The 15,976-nt window shown below is 45.1% G+C and overlaps 1 pseudogene; it reads left to right on the forward strand.

Annotated features, from left to right (window-relative positions):
• The first annotated feature begins 11,985 nt into the window (after positions 1-11,985).
• Positions 11,986-13,374, forward strand: LOC139784040 (uncharacterized; annotated as a pseudogene).
• The last annotated feature ends 2,602 nt before the right edge of the window (positions 13,375-15,976 follow it).

Here is a 15,976-nt window from a genome sequence, read left to right on the forward strand (position 1 = left end):
TTCCTGGTTTAAAATATATTACTGTTACTATACCGTTTTACGTCATTCTAAAGTTTAATAGGTCACAAATAATATATGAATATTTCAGAAATATTGTTACAATATTTCAGTTTTAATATTGCTAAAATGTTGCGTTTGATATATTGCAGCAATATTTTACTCGCAACATTTTACTGGCAACATTGCTGCAAAGTATCTGCAACATTTCACGGCAACTGCAATATGACAATGTTGCTGCAACGTTGCTGCAATATATGGTGCTGTGTGGGTTAATATATTTTTTTTGTTCCGGTAACAAAATATTTCATTTTTCACATATCAACAAATAGTTTTTGCGTCAGTAACAAAATTTTGTTTGCTAATACAAAACATTTTTCTCAGTGTAAAATGTATTTGAAATATTTCTGAAGTGTTTTTGCAATATTTCGTAGATATATTTCAGAAATATTTCAGAAATATTGACGAAATCTTTCAGCAAAGTTGCATTTGAAATAATTGTGCCGATTGAAACATTGCAGAAATGTTGCAGAAACGGTCGTGAAATATTTCTGAAATATTGATGAAAGGTGTAATATTTCAAATGGAATTTTGCAGAAATGTTTTTGAAATATTACATGCCGAGTGGGATATTTATGGAAACAGCTTGAAAATCTTGGTTTTGAATATTTAAATTTACGAAATCTCAATCAGGATCCACTTGAAAATTTGTCTTGTGAGATACGACAACATGGTGTATCGAATTCCAATCCCACCTGCCACCAATTCATTGCTGCTTTGAAAACAGTTGTTTTAAACAATTTGGTTGCGCCAGTATCCAAATTTGCAAACTGCGAAGAAAATTCTAAGAATTTGGAGAAATTTCGATGTTTTTTAAAAAGTAACTCCGAAAATATACTGCCTCAAGAAACTGAACTATTCAAGAATGTCGAGACACGAACTCTTGAATGGATCAATTTCGAAGAGTTAGATGTTCAGGACTGTTTTGCCCTTTCATACGTATCCGGCTATCTCGTTAAAAAATTGCATTTACCAGACGAACATTGTTCAAATTGCCGAGATGATTTGTTTTCGACGCAACGTCAACATCACTTGTTTACAGCTTTTAAAGAACATGGAGAAAATGACTCTTTAACGTATGCAAGCGATCGGGTACTTACACTAGTCGAATGCATAATAGGTTGTACCATTTTTTAGATCAGAATGGGCATATGTCTCATTTAGAATCGGCTTTCAAAGCTGTATTATTTTCAAATTACACTAGTAATTTCTGTGATGTACATCACTGTGATAGCTTGATTATTGATAAGGCTATAACGTTTTTAATATTTAAATATGTTAAGGACCGTAAACTGCAATCACAAGCTCTAAGTTCCGGACATTATAAGAAAATGAAAAAATTTTATTCAGCGAAATGACATTACATTTTCGAATTCAATATTTTATTAGAAGTTTTTCCAGTAGAAAACTCTACATTATTAATACTTTTGTATTTTGATTTTATTTCAAATAATCAGATTTGTGCTTTTGGTTTCTTACCATGGTTACTATCAGGATACCTAATATAATAATAAGACAAAGCAAATTTTCTTTTCTTTTTATATCGTGTATTTTTATCTTTAAAAATTAATGTTATTATAGCGTAGCTTATATAGTATTATATAAACGGTAAACCGCTTAGATTATAAGATTGTTGCATATCGAACAAAAACAGAGCAGCACATATTTTCTGTTTATTTCCATTATATTATTTTATAGAAAAAAAAAATTATTTTTTTGTTTTATTTATCATGTACTTATAAGAATTGTCGATATGTGCGAATCATATTTAGACAAATATTATCGATATGTCACCTCGAATCTACGATTCATGTCAATCTTTAATAAATATTATTATATATTTATTAACTTTGGATTTTATTTTCAACTGCACCTAATTTATGATATCGTAATTTACGTTTTAGCTGAATTTCTTGCACAGTTCATTTTTTCTCTTTTTCTCTTCAACGTAAAAAGAAAAAGAAGAAGGATGGACTGTACAAGAAGTTTAGTTAAAATAAATAGGTCTAAAAATATGAAATATACGGCATGCATAATGGCAGGGCCCCGGGACACCGGGGCAAAAATCAGCCCATCTGTCCTCCTCACCCTGCTGACCGGATTCCGGGATGGATGGCCACCATTCCCGAACCGGTGCGGGAAGGAACACGGAGGCAGACACGTCCCGTCTGCCGCCGGGAAGAATCCCGGAAAATTTGCCGCGCGAGCGAAGGGCCGTTTAGCGCCCTGCGGAAAGCCGTAATTCACGGCTCTACGCACGAATCCGCCGCGAGCCTGCGAGCTCACCCCTCATTGGTCCGCGCTCCAACGTCGCGGGGCCGCGTACGCCCGGGGTGGGGTGCGCTATCGATTCCGCCATCGAGCGAAATTTCGGGAGCATTCGTAAATCGTCCTCGGAAATCGACGCACGTCTAGAGTCAAGTCGCGGTAGTGTCTCGCATTCCGGAGCTGAGTACGACGTCCGGCTGCTATCTCTTTCGACCCTTGGGACGACGGCGAGGACCCTCGGAAGAGAATCTGCCTACGGTGAGGTTGCCTCGGTAACGTTTGATGTAGAGCCACGACACCGCTCCCCGGGTCGCGCTCTCGCTCGGGAAAATTCGCGATAATTAGTGTATTCGCCGACAAGGCGTATTTAGCGATCGATAGCGAGAGCGAGGGGCACCGGAATGGTCTCGTGGCCGTGGGATCGCGATCGAAATCTACGAACCTCTGGAGATCGCGGTAGGCGCGTCGATGACGACGTTCGATATCGCGAATACGCCCTTTTCTCGCGCCCTTCACGTCCACGACCGCGTGTCTCGTTAGGCGTAGTATTTCGCCCGGTCGAACCTTAGATTCTGTACGCGAATTAATGGCGTCAGAGGGATATTCGCGTTGGTGTAATCGCGTTACTCACGATTCGCGTTCGGACATTTAGACTATCCTCGCGATATCGGCTACGTTGAGAGATTATTCGCGGAAGGTTGTGTTTCGCCTTAAAATACCATTCGCGTCGACCTAATGTTGCGTCTCGTTATCCCTCGCGGTAATTCCGTAATCTTTCTCGCGTTAATTCGAGTATTTCGCGTTATGCCGAGTGTCTCGGCGCATCATCTTTCGCGTTGGACGATCGCTGACGATCGCGTGTGTTGCGTTCGATCAGAATCGTAATATCGGTTCTTGCGTTAGGCTAAATCGGTCATTTCGCGTTAGTTATCTTTGCGTTAGTTTAAGATTATTACTGCGGTAGATTAAGATTACGATTTGCGTTAGGTTAAGATTATTTGGCGACAGAATCCCGGCACGGGTTTGGGAACTTGCGTTCACGCGCTCCAAGCGTGGCGCATTATCATTTCGCGGTATTTCGCGCTATTATTTCGCGTTTATTTCCGTTATGTCGTAGTCAGTCGTAATTTGTACCGATATTCTATGTTATTTGCCCGCGTTATCTACCACCTGCTATTTGCTTTTGTTTTGCAAGCCCCATTGGCATTTACTGTTCATCCGGGGACCATTACAGAATAAATGTTATTCTTTATTTGTTAATGGCTTGAGTTACAACATTCGTTATTAATTAGGCGTCACCCCGCCGAATACTGCGCTGCCCTTCATCAACCCCGCCCTGCTATTAGGTCGAGCTAGCCATTCCCTCGCACACCGACTCATTTCGTTTTGCGTCTCGTTTTTGGTTTCTCGCGATTTCGCGGACGCGAATTCACGCGTCTGGCGCCCAACAAGAAAATCGTTTCGTGAAGTGTCGGAGGTGCGAGAGAATCACCGGAGAGGCCTATCATCCCGCTCTCCTTTCCCCTTTTGATCCGGCACACGTCCCGGACCGCTCCGGGATTGAAAAAGTCGTGACAAAATTTGGCGCCCAACGTGGGGCAGCCGAAGATCGTCGAAAGACAAGTACGTACAGGGCATTAGCGCTACGTGCGGGTGACGAAGATATCGGTGGAATACCTGACTGTTGTGCTGAAATAAAGAGAACCTATTCTCCTATTATTTTCCTGTTTTTTTTTTGTGTTATTGCGATATTATTTGTGTTGTGCCATCTTGTGTTCTTGCATAATTTGTTTAAACATTTTCTTTCAGCTTACATTAAAAATTATCAGAAACATTAATAGAGTAAATGTGTTTGGGTGGGTTAGCGTTAGATTCGTGATATTCATTGCGGCCAAATAGCGCGTTGGAATTTGGAGAAAGTGCGATCGCGATATCATCGGAATTCTGTTTACGTCGGCGGAAGGCCGCTTCAGAAAAACTATTACTCTCGAGTTACCTTCACATTCCTTTCGCGTGTATTGTTCGCGTGTTATGTTATTCGACTTGAGAATGGAACATCGTGATGAATGAAATTTCGCGAATTTAGTGAATGATTCGGTCGGACGATTAGCGATACTTTTTTTTGGAGCACAGTAGGATTCCGTCGGTTTCTTGCGAGCGGTAGATTTAGCGTTTAAGAAGATTTTGCGATTTTTCGAAATGGATCCAATTGAGCTGAGCGACGAGTGGATTCTCCACGCTACTCGTGAACAGCGAATTGCCGAACTGAGTCGCCGCGGGTTGTCTATCGACGGATCTGACACCGAGCTAGCGCTCCGGTTACTACGTTTGTTGACGGCCGCGCGCCGCAGTGGAGGCTCCGAAAGGGCATCCGATTCGAACCGCGTAGCCAACGCTGACTCGCACCGCATGGCGGACGCTGAGTCGAACCACCCGGCCGACGTCGCGTATCTCGATATTCCGGTAGGCGACATCCGCCCGGATAGCCCGTCCGCGGGAATAGGTGCACACTCGGGGCACAGCCCTTCAAGCGCCCCCGGAGATAACGCGCATAGGGCCTCTCGGGATACGAACGGCAATTCCGCGACGACCATCTATAATATCATGCGGAAATGGGACTTAAAGTTTTCGGGCGCGCGCGGCGAGGATGCCGAGACGTTTCTGTTGCGTGTCGAGGAGGGCCCGTTTAAGGGAGGCAAAGGTCACGATCGGGGCCAGGAAGCTCCACGAAGGCGAGGACCTCCACCAGGGACACCCCGCTACTAGAACGCGAGGCGGCACTACCCTCGGGCCTGGCTGGCCTGAGCGGGGAAGAGAGGACTTCGACGGCGCACCTTCGCCCCCCCTTTTTTTTCTCTTTCTTTTCGTTACGAAAATTCCGTTGTTTTTTTTGAACTCAGTCGAAATTGATTTCGCGTTTGCCCCGGATACCGCGGGGTCAAAAATTTTTTTGTGGTTTTAAAACCTGTTCCTTCTTTTTTTTTCTTTTTCGTTTTCCTTCTCTCTTCTCCTCGTACCGCCGTCTGAATCGGCCCTAGTAAAGTTAAGCTCGCTTAAAAATTTTTTTGTTGTTGTCCGTAGAAACCCTTTTCGTTTGTGTGTGATCTTAACTTTAATCGGACGTTACCTAAGAGCGAATGCTGTAAGTCCCTAACGAGAGCTCAATGGGCTATGAATAAATATTTTATTGTAAATAGAGTGAAATCCTTGAACCCACCCCCGAGACCTCCGTCCCGTCGTTAGTTTCCGAATTGCGAAAAACATCGCCGTTATAGTAGTCGTCGTATCCGAGAGTAAGCGTTGCCGCGTAAGCCCGACAATACATCGAAGAGCCACGATGGAAATAAAGTTGCGCTCCCGTTCTGGGGTCGGCGCGTCATTTCGCGTTGGTGTTGGTGTGCTCGCCGAAAACGGCGTAGCGAACTTAGCCACGGTACAAGCCGGCGTACCGGGCTACTAAGGGGTGCAGCCCCGTTGGCGTCGACGCGTCCTAGGAAATAGAAGGGCGGTCGACGCTGGCGAAACTGTCGTCGACGCGTCCTAGGAAATAGAAGGTCGGTCGACACTTAGCGTGGTTGAATCGTCGACGCGTCCTAGGAAATAGAAGGGCGGTCGACATTTGACATGGGTTTAGGCGGTCGGCACCAAGCGCGAGGCAACTAATCATCGTAGGCCATCGTAAAAGTCCGACTTGCGTCGTGTCGGTACACGAAGGGAAACGGTCGAAACTCGCGTTCCGAACTACGATTCCGAGGTTCTTGCGACGCGTGGGAAGGGGACTAGAATAAGGACTATTATTTTTGTGTGATTTTTTTTTGTGTTTTGTATCGTCACATCGTGTGTTGGTCTGGAGCCCTTCGCTGGAGATCTCGATCGCACGAGCGCTCTCACGGTAACCCCGGGGAGGCGAGTGGCTAAAGTGGAGGCAACCGAGCCCGGTATGCTCCCTCTTGGGGTGGGGTGTTGTGACGTTGCAGTTTCGCTGCATCGTTGCAGCGCCCCGCCGCCGTCACAAGGCGCGGGTTTCGCGACCTTTTTCATGCCCGAGGACGGTTCAACGAATCGATGCGAGATCTCCAGGGGCATATTAGTCATTGCGTTACGATATACTGATCCCTTTTATTTTGTATTATTGCGTGGCGCCTCACCGAGCTGAGACTGGAGTTCCTGAGAGGATACAGAGGAAGCGGACGCGGAGTCGACGAGAAGGATAACGGCGAGAGCTCGGACGACGGAAAGCGGATCGAGGCGACCCGCGGGCCGCCGAAAGCGACGGAGCGCAGGAACACGCGCGCGGCGCGTGACACAGCGGCGGGCGGACCCATAATGGCAGGGCCCCGGGACACCGGGGCAAAAATCAGCCCATCTGTCCTCCTCACCCTGCTGACCGGATTCCGGGATGGATGGCCACCATTCCCGAACCGGTGCGGGAAGGAACACGGAGGCAGACACGTCCCGTCTGCCGCCGGGAAGAATCCCGGAAAATTTGCCGCGCGAGCGAAGGGCCGTTTAGCGCCCTGCGGAAAGCCGTAATTCACGGCTCTACGCACGAATCCGCCGCGAGCCTGCGAGCTCACCCCTCATTGGTCCGCGCTCCAACGTCGCGGGGCCGCGTACGCCCGGGGTGGGGTGCGCTATCGATTCCGCCATCGAGCGAAATTTCGGGAGCATTCGTAAATCGTCCTCGGAAATCGACGCACGTCTAGAGTCAAGTCGCGGTAGTGTCTCGCATTCCGGAGCTGAGTACGACGTCCGGCTGCTATCTCTTTCGACCCTTGGGACGACGGCGAGGACCCTCGGAAGAGAATCTGCCTACGGTGAGGTTGCCTCGGTAACGTTTGATGTAGAGCCACGACACCGCTCCCCGGGTCGCGCTCTCGCTCGGGAAAATTCGCGATAATTAGTGTATTCGCCGACAAGGCGTATTTAGCGATCGATAGCGAGAGCGAGGGGCACCGGAATGGTCTCGTGGCCGTGGGATCGCGATCGAAATCTACGAACCTCTGGAGATCGCGGTAGGCGCGTCGATGACGACGTTCGATATCGCGAATACGCCCTTTTCTCGCGCCCTTCACGTCCACGACCGCGTGTCTCGTTAGGCGTAGTATTTCGCCCGGTCGAACCTTAGATTCTGTACGCGAATTAATGGCGTCAGAGGGATATTCGCGTTGGTGTAATCGCGTTACTCACGATTCGCGTTCGGACATTTAGACTATCCTCGCGATATCGGCTACGTTGAGAGATTATTCGCGGAAGGTTGTGTTTCGCCTTAAAATACCATTCGCGTCGACCTAATGTTGCGTCTCGTTATCCCTCGCGGTAATTCCGTAATCTTTCTCGCGTTAATTCGAGTATTTCGCGTTATGCCGAGTGTCTCGGCGCATCATCTTTCGCGTTGGACGATCGCTGACGATCGCGTGTGTTGCGTTCGATCAGAATCGTAATATCGGTTCTTGCGTTAGGCTAAATCGGTCATTTCGCGTTAGTTATCTTTGCGTTAGTTTAAGATTATTACTGCGGTAGATTAAGATTACGATTTGCGTTAGGTTAAGATTATTTGGCGACAGAATCCCGGCACGGGTTTGGGAACTTGCGTTCACGCGCTCCAAGCGTGGCGCATTATCATTTCGCGGTATTTCGCGCTATTATTTCGCGTTTATTTCCGTTATGTCGTAGTCAGTCGTAATTTGTACCGATATTCTATGTTATTTGCCCGCGTTATCTACCACCTGCTATTTGCTTTTGTTTTGCAAGCCCCATTGGCAATATATATATATATCTATAGTACTATCTATAGTACCAAGCCAAGCTACTGCGAGCGCTACGATCAATTTTGTGTTTCCTTCGTTTAACACGGAGCTTGCTCTTCTCATTATATATGTTCTGTGAATGATACTTGCCACAGAAATGCTCTAATTATGTAGCAGCACCAAAAGGATAATGATTGTACGTGACAAGCAACAAAAGACCTGCTAGTACCTGCAACAAAAAGGCCCGAAGGCAGCTCACGGCAGAAAACAGATCCACACGAAGCAGGAGCAAGAACACAGCGTGACACACTCGATACTTACGAGAGAGAGAGAGAGACTGCCTCGAGAAACGATGTTCGCTTCGGTTCCCCATCTTGCCGTCTCGCTCCCACTCTAATACCACTTGTTATTCACGGGCGGCCGTGTTTGCCCGTTCTCGCACGCGTTACCGAGTGTTTACATCGTAATGATCACGTGCGCGTCCCGTGGTTTCCTTCTAGAACGTTCGACCCGTCGAAGTTTCTCGATGTTCTCCGGTGGTTTTCCACTCGCCTCCTGGCGCCGATTCCCCAGGTCGATAGCGTTCGTTCGAGTTGCGCGGGCGTTGACGTGGACCCCTGCGCACCTCCTCTGGGGTGCTCCCCATTATGCTTCCATAGTCGTTCCTCGGCGAAGGTTTCTGGTTTTTTATCTCTACGTGCGCCAATGACGCCGACCCTTCTATCGTGTCTCCTAAATTGCTCTGGTAGTGATCTTGTCGATTGCTCCAGGAGAAGACGTTGGTGCCGCCAACTCCTGGCACCGCGGGTCGAGGATGACGCCAACCATATGGGCGTATCCCCCGGACGTTCCCGAGCATGTTTCCGATCCTTGTTCCTGGAGAAGGCGTCGGTGCCGCAAACTCCTGGCCCCTTGGTTCGGGGATGACGCCGACCTCATAGGCGTGTCCCCCGGATCATTCTGAAAAGGTTTATATGGGTTATTCCAGGAGCGGGTGCTGGTGCCGCAAACTCCTGGCCCCCGTGGTTCGAGGATGACGCCGACCTCATAGGCGTGTTCCTCGGATGGTGTTCATCACGATTCCATCGTCTATTCTCGTGGAAGAGGTCGGTGCCTCAAACTCCTGGCGCCGTGTACGGCGGTTGACGCCGATCACATGTATGTGTGCGCCGGGAGGCCGTGGTGATGATCCCGACCTTTGTTCTCGGAGACGATGTCGGTGCCGCGAACTCCGGGCACCGTTAACCCAGGATGACGCCAATCACATGGGCGTGTATGCCAAGTGTCGTGCGTTATATTTCTAAGTTCTATTCCAAGCGAGAACGTCGGTGCCTCGAACTCTTGGCCCCGCAATACTACGTCGACGCCGCTTCTACGGGCGTGTGTATCTTAATAACTAACTTTATCTTATTTATTCGAAATGAACATATGCCTTCTCGGCGGAAAGCGTAATTACCAACAACTAGTGCAAATGAGTGCGCCTTATAGGCATCGCCGGGACTTATATCTAACTAATCGCTTAAGACGTGTGCTGAAGACTCCCTGGATGGGTAACTTGGAATCGCGAAAAATTTTCCTTTTACCGCGGACACGTCCCTGATTCGTCGCGCTTCGTCCTTCTTCTTTAACCCGACTATCGCGCAACCCGATCGTTCCGGACTCACTATCACTGCCCGGGCCCTTACGGCCGCCGGTCGTTACTTCCGCTCGCTTGCGCCCGACTCGCGGGCCGTCCTCCGCTTTCGGCCACCTCTCCGGAGCGTGCGGCTGCAAGATTTGCTATGTTCGATTGGCTCGTCGTAAAGTCGCGGTCGCAGGAATAGGAATGGACCGACTTGGACGACTGTGACAACGACTGCCATGCAACCAGAAATAACTTCTCAAGCGACCATCAATACGACTCTATGATTGTATCCTACGACTTTGCAACTGCTATTGTAGACGAGCCTAAAGAGTGGTGAAGGCGGCTGCGATGATGGGGCAGATATAGGGTATTGGAAAGAGAAGGTTTGGAAAGAACTGGAAGAGGAGAATAGGGTTGTTTAACAAGCTGGTATGGACGGTGGCGAGCTATGGAGTGGAGATCTGGGGATGGAAGAAGATAGGAGAAGTGGAGAGTACATGAAATGTTCCTGAGATGGGTGCTATATATATATATATATATAGAAGTAGAAAGGAGGATGTGCCGGGATATTTAGTGAGGGAAGAAGTGCAGAGGGAGAAGTTAAGAAGTAGGGCAGGAAGAAGAGCATGGGGTTTTGAGGAAAGATTGATGGAGGGAAGGGGAAGTGTGTTGGCGCAAAGCTGCTTATGGGAGATGAAGGATAATATAGCAAAGGGAAGGGAATTGTCGGGATGGGAGGAGGAGAGGAAGCAGTTTTTCGAAATTAGAGGAATGGATATACAGGAATGGGAAAGGATAAGGTAGAAGGAGTAATAGACTTTGAGGAGTTGGAGGAAAAGGACAAGGAAATGCAGAGGGTGGAGAGATGGGAGAGGATAGGGAACGCTAGGTATAATAAATGGTATGGATTACTTAAAGAGGATGGAATACCGGAGTATTTGTTAAGGGGTAACGCCACTGTAGAATTTTCAAAAAATCGATTTTTTTTTATTAGTTTAAAAGATGCTTTGAACCTTGTAGAATAAGGGGAAAAAAGTTTTATACCTGTACAAATTTTTTTTCTTTGAAATTCCGAGCTCTTTTCCAAGCGCGTCGGACTGCTCCGAAACGACTACCTGCGGCACATAGATACCTGCTGGAAGGGTACAGCCTAATGACTTTTTTTTTATTTCTAACTTCTATAATACACTAACAGATGTCGTTTCGTACTTGTTTCGTCTATGGTGATCATAGATGGCGATTGTAATACTAACGTAGAGAAGTTTTAGTGCAGCGTCACCCGAACCGTTGAACACGAGGCTATTCGCACGACGCACGCTTGGCTTTCTACTCTGTATTTAGTTAAATTTTGTGGTTTTTTGTTAGTATTTTTTAAGTATACAAATACAAATTTACATCATGAGTGAAGACAAAGTGAATCGTGATCGAAAAGGAACCAAACGAAGCAGCGGATATGAAAAAAGACCAAAAGCATCAAGTAAACGACCGTTAAACCGTTTTGAATTGGAGACGGAGGATACGTATGTTAGTACATCTGCAAAAAAATTACAACAATCTGCTAAAAAATACAACATTGAAGTAGATGCTACTGTTGGCTACCGCTTAATAAACTTTGTTGCAGTTTTTAGTGCTATTTCGAATGTTGTTGTGTGCAAACAGTGCAAATCGAATGTAAAATTCACAGAAAGTGGAAAACGCGGCTTAGGTTTCAAAATAATCATTTCCTGTGATAACTGCGACAAAACGGAGGTGCTAAATTGCCCATATATCAAGAACGGCTACGAAATCAATCGCAGAATTATTCTTGCAATGCGGTTGCTTGGAATTGGACTGAATAGAATACTGAAGTTTTGCGCATTTATGGATTTACCACGGCCAATTTTTCATTCATTTTACGATAAAATACTTAATACGATTTCTATTGGAACAAAAGCTGTTTGCACAAAATCTATGAAAAATGCAGTTGAAAAAGAAAAAACATTATCAATTGAAAAAGGAAAAACACACGGAATAACTGTATCTGGCGATGGAACGTGGCGCAAACGTGGATTTTCTTCGTTATTCGGTTTAGTTTCTCTGATTGGCTGGTATAGCGGAAAAGTAGTCGATATTGTAGTAAAATCCAAGTACTGCAAGCAGTGTGAATATTGGGAAAAAAAATCTGGCACTACAGAATATTCAGAATGGCTTCAAACTCACGCAAGCGAGTGTAATGCAAATCATGAGGGATCAGCCGGTAAAATGGAAGTCGACGCAGTAATCGAAATGTTTCAGCGCTCTGAAGAATTATATCAAGTGAAATATGCTGACTACATTGGAGATGGCGATTCCAAAACATTTAAAGGTATTTTAGATTCTGAGCCGTATGAAAATTTTAATGTCCTAAAAAAGAAATGCATAGATCACGTGCAAAAGCGTATGGGAACTCGTTTACGCAATTTAAAAAAAGTTAAAAAAGGCTTAGGGGGAAAAGGAAAATTAACCGGAAAATTAATCGACGAATTATCGATTTATTATGGTCTGGCAATACGTCGAAATCACGATTCGGTAGAAAAAATGCGGAACGACATATGGGCAACGTTGTATCACAAAATTTCTACGGACGAAGAGCCGCAGCACGAAAGATGTCCGCCCGGTGAAGATTCGTGGTGCTCGTGGCAGCGAATGAAAGCCGCTAATACCTTGAAAGAACATCATCATAAACCACCTCTTTCCCCAGAAGTATTCGAAGCCATTAAGCCAATCTACGAGGACTTAAGCAGTGACGATCTTCTCACTCGCTGCATAGGTGGCTATACTCAAAATAGCAACGAGAGTTTCAACTCAACAGTCTGGGCGATGGCTCCTAAAACGCATTCAAGTGGCAAGAAAGTTTTGGATATTGTCACACATATTGCTGTCTGCGTGTACAACGATGGAATGTTATCCATAATGGAAATTATGCAAGTTTTGGGCATTCAAATTGGATTAAACTGCTACAATTTCTGCACCGAAGCCGACGCACGCCGCGTATCACTGGCTGAATTATCATTGTCTGACGCAGCAAAAACAGCTAGGCGGGCCGCACAATCGAGCAGAAAGGAACAAGAACAAGAAAACATCAATTTGGAAGGCCAATTGTATGGCGCAGGCATTGCAGATTAAAGGTATATCAAAAAATTCTATGATTTTATCATAGGTAAAACTTTAAACGCGTTTTTCTCAAAACTACTTTTTTTTAGCTGGCCGGAAACGTAACTCACTCAAATCTTTACCGATTTACTTGAAATTTTAACAATACCTTCTAAATATCATTATCTAGAGAAAGACGTACGGATTTTTTTTATGTTGCATATTTCTTTAGTTATTAACAATTTAGTACCTATTATTTTAGGCAAAAATTTTAAGTTTTTTTCAAATGTCCGCCATTTTTGCAAAAAGTGATATAAAAAAATTTCCATACGTCTTTCTTTAGCTTTTTATATGTAAAAATAAAAAAACTTTGGGTTTTTGTTCCAGGATGAAAATTGTAGCAGAAATCTTTCCGGCCGCGGAGCGCTTTCCACCAGCAAAGGTTCCCGTCACGCAGCTGTGCAACTGCCATTTTTTTTTAATAACGTTCAAAAAATTATTTTATACTCTTGAAAGTATAGGTAATAGAGACCTATAAACATATTTGTCATTTCTTTTATACTTTTCCCGAAAAAAATTCTTAAAATTAGGTTATTTTTCGACGCTCTACAGTGGCGTTACCCCTTAAAGGGTTGGGGAGAGAATAGATGGAGAAGAGTAGTACGTTATAGACTAGGTAACGAGATGAGGGAGGGAAGGTATTGGCAAGATAACGGCGAAAGAGTGTGTAGGTTATGTGGTAGGGAAACAGAGACAGGGAGCACGTATGGGAGAAATGTAGGGAATGGATTGAAGAAGGAGGTGGAAGCTGGCAGGAAGCATTTATGGGAATTTTAGGGGAGGACGGAGAGGGGAAGGGATGGATGAGAGAGGTGGAGGAGGAAAGAAGATGTGGTGAGGGAGAGAGTGGAGAGAGCGGGAGAGAGGCAAAAGAGAGCATGAGTGAATGGAAAAGATATTGTAAACCGGAACGGAAGTCCACGCGATAGGAGGGAGGGAGGGAGGGAGAGGGGGAGGGAGAGAGAGATATATATACAATATATATATATATATAGATAGATAGATAGATAGATGTTTATTTATGCCATAGTCTGGATTTTAGGCAATCAAGAGATATAAAAAAGAACGCTGTGTGATCGCTACATAGCGGTCACAATAGAAATAACAAAAAAAAATAATTAAAAAAAATAATAATAATACAGCAAGTAGGTGATACACCCCTGGCGGAGGACGGAGCGCAAGCATAATAAGGGAAATAGAATTAGTATTAAAAAAAGTGAGCGAGATTAAGCAAGCATCCCGCAACTCCACAAAGGGTGTACAAGGAGGTGTATACACCAATATCGCAAACGGAAGAAACAGAATCGCAAGAATTATAATAAAATAACCTAAAACTAGATGTAAATAACTGAGTAAAGCGACTAGAATTAAAATTTGAATCATGCTCAAACATCTGATTGCTCCAAGGTGGAAGCATGCACGGAACTAGACTCGAGGGAAAAGAGATGGTTATAAAGCTTTTGTTTAAATTCGGTGACAGTCGATGAGGACACAATCTCAGTAGGAAGCGAGTTCCATAGATAATTTCCTGCGAGATGGAAGGACCTATGATATGTCTCAGTCCTATGGATAGGAATTTGAAATGCATGTTCCAGTGCCAATCGCGACGATTGTCTAATCAAGGAATCAGGCCTGATGAAGATTTCGGAGAGGTAACGCGGGATATCCTGTACATCTCAATTCCCAGAAAGTACAGACGTCTGCTTTTTACAGACAACCACCCCAGTTGATGACGAAAAGGCGTGATGTGTTCATCACGTCTTAAATTGAATATGAAGCGAATCGCACAGTTGATAAGCCTCTGTAATCTATTTTTGAGCTTATCGGTTACATCATTGTACACAAGAGAACAGTAATCCAACAAAGGCCAAATAAATGCAGTCACAAGTTTTACCCGTAGCTGAAGTGACAAGGAGTTCTTATGAAACTTGAGCTTATACAGCATAAAGTGCACTCTCCTGGAAATATGGGTGACATGGCTATCCCAAGACAGGTCGGACCTCATAATGACTCCCAGATTCCGCGCTTCAGCAACATAGGGAATCGAAATACCACCAATAGAAATGAGGGGAAGGTCGTTGAGATTGATTTGCTTGACGTGACGTCTGCTGCCGAGTATTAAGAGCTTGGATTTATTGAGATTGAGAGTCAGTCCATTTGTAGCCGCAGATTCAAAGATAACACTCACATCGTGCGCCACAAGTTGCAGCCCAGTATTTAATTCACTAAAGAGACACCTACGATAAATTTGTGTGTCATCAGCAAAGATCAAGTGCTCTGTAAACCTTAGGAACGCGCCGATATCATTGATGAAAAGAGAAAAAAGGAGAGGTCCTAAGACGGATCCTTGCGGAACACCAGCGGTAACAGATAGCCACTCGGAGAAAACACCCTCCAAATCGACCACTGCTTGAAGACGACCGGTGAGGTACGAAAAAATTAGTTTGAGGGCTAGATCAGAAAAGCCCAGTTTCCTAAGTTTGGTCAGAAGCAAAAGATGAGAGACAGTGTCAAAAGCCTTACTAAAGTCGAAAAGAACAAGAATCAGTACCTCACCTACGTCAACGCCACTCCTGATATCATGAGCTAATCGCAGGAGGACAGACTGGGTCGAATAACCCTTGCGGTAACCAGACTGCCTGTCATCAAGGATGTGATGTAAATTAATGAAGTCCACGATTTGGCGATGAATAATTTTTTCAAATAATTTTGAGAGTTCACACAGGTTGGCTATGGGTCTTGTGTCGGAAGGAGAGAGAGGTGATTTGACTTTGGAGAGTGGACTTACTATTGCGCGTTTTCAAGGAGATGGGAAATGACCTGAGTTGAGACAACAATTGAAAAATGAGGTCAGGAGATTACCAATATGGGGGAGGGCCAAGGCGATGGCGAATAGTGGTAACTGATCACAACCAGAAGTGAAAGAAAAAGAGGAAGGTGAAGCTGTTATAGAGCGCAGATCATCAAACGATATTTGAGAAAAATGAAAATGTGGTTCGCCAGGTACTATGGATAGAATAATGTCAGAAAATTGGGATTGAGTACAAGAAGGATAACAATTTGAGATAGAAGCATAATGGGCATTCAAAAGATCACGTGAGAAGAA

Source organism: Temnothorax nylanderi, unplaced genomic scaffold (assembly GCF_030848795.1).
Source record: "Temnothorax nylanderi isolate EJ_2023f unplaced genomic scaffold, tnyl_v1.0 TNYL_tig0575_pilon, whole genome shotgun sequence".
Taxonomy (NCBI): domain Eukaryota; kingdom Metazoa; phylum Arthropoda; class Insecta; order Hymenoptera; family Formicidae; genus Temnothorax; species Temnothorax nylanderi.